The sequence below is a fragment of the Myotis davidii genome, unplaced genomic scaffold (genome assembly GCF_000327345.1).
Source record: "Myotis davidii unplaced genomic scaffold, ASM32734v1 scaffold479, whole genome shotgun sequence".
NCBI lineage: Eukaryota > Metazoa > Chordata > Mammalia > Chiroptera > Vespertilionidae > Myotis > Myotis davidii.
This window is the reverse complement of record NW_006289825.1, coordinates 10,034-11,145: the sequence shown is the minus strand read 5'-3', so window position 1 is coordinate 11,145 and position 1,112 is coordinate 10,034.

The window sequence follows — 1,112 nt, the reverse complement described above, 5'->3', positions numbered from 1 at the left end:
CACCCTCCCACATGCCCTTCCAGGGGTGGGCAAACTTTTTGACTCGAGGGCCACAATGGGTTCTTAAACTGGACCGGAGGGCCGGAACAAAAGCATGGATGGAGTGTTTGTGTGAACTACTATAAATTCAAAGTAAACACCATTACATAAAAGGGTATGGTCTTTTTTTAAATAGTTTTATTCATTTCAAACGGGCCGATCCAGGATCTGGCCAGCGGGCAGTAGTTTACCCACGGCTGTTCTAGGCACACGCATTTTTGTTAGCATTGGGCTTTATCATTTAAAAAATCTTTGCCAATTTCAACTGGAAAAAAAACTGGTATCTCATTGTGTAAATGAAAAGAAATGAGTATTTCTCTTGAGCATTGAACACTTTTCATATGTGCATTGGCCACACACATACCACCTCTGGCCAGCGGGCAGTAGTTTACCCACGGCTGTTCTAGGCACACGCATTTTTGTTAGCATTGGGCTTTATCATTTAAAAAATCTTTGCCAATTTCAACTGGAAAAAAACCTGGTATCTCATTGTGTAAATGAAAAGAAATGAGTATTTCTCTTGAGCATTGAACACTTTTCATATGTGCATTGGCCACACACATACCACCTCTTGCCACTGGAGAGTTTGCGGCCATTTCTAGCTCACCTCTTAGCGCGGAGCAAAGGGAAAGCGTGTGGGCTGCCCTCTGGACACGTGGGTGGGGAATTTGTGAAGCAGCCTACTCTCTCTCCTTGGGTGCAACAATTTTTCTCACCTCCCCCCCTATTCTTTCAAGGCTTTAAATTTCTCTCTCCTCTGTGGTTGGCTGAGTCGCCAAGTGACGGTAGCTCTGTCCTCATCTAAGGTGTCTTTGGGCTCAAAGAAGAGGGTTGCTGAGCCTCAGGAAGATGTTCCAGGCGAGACCACCCAGGTATGTCCTCGTCTTATACGCACAACTTACTATTTAATTCTCAAAACATTTGCTTGTGACACGAACTTGAACCCGTTTTATAGACGGTGAATCTGAGGCTCAGAGATCCTTAAGTAACCAACTCAGCATCCATGGCCACTGTTGGCTATTTCTCTTAGTTTCATAGAGCCAAATCCTCTCCTGACATTAAGCTTTTGTTTA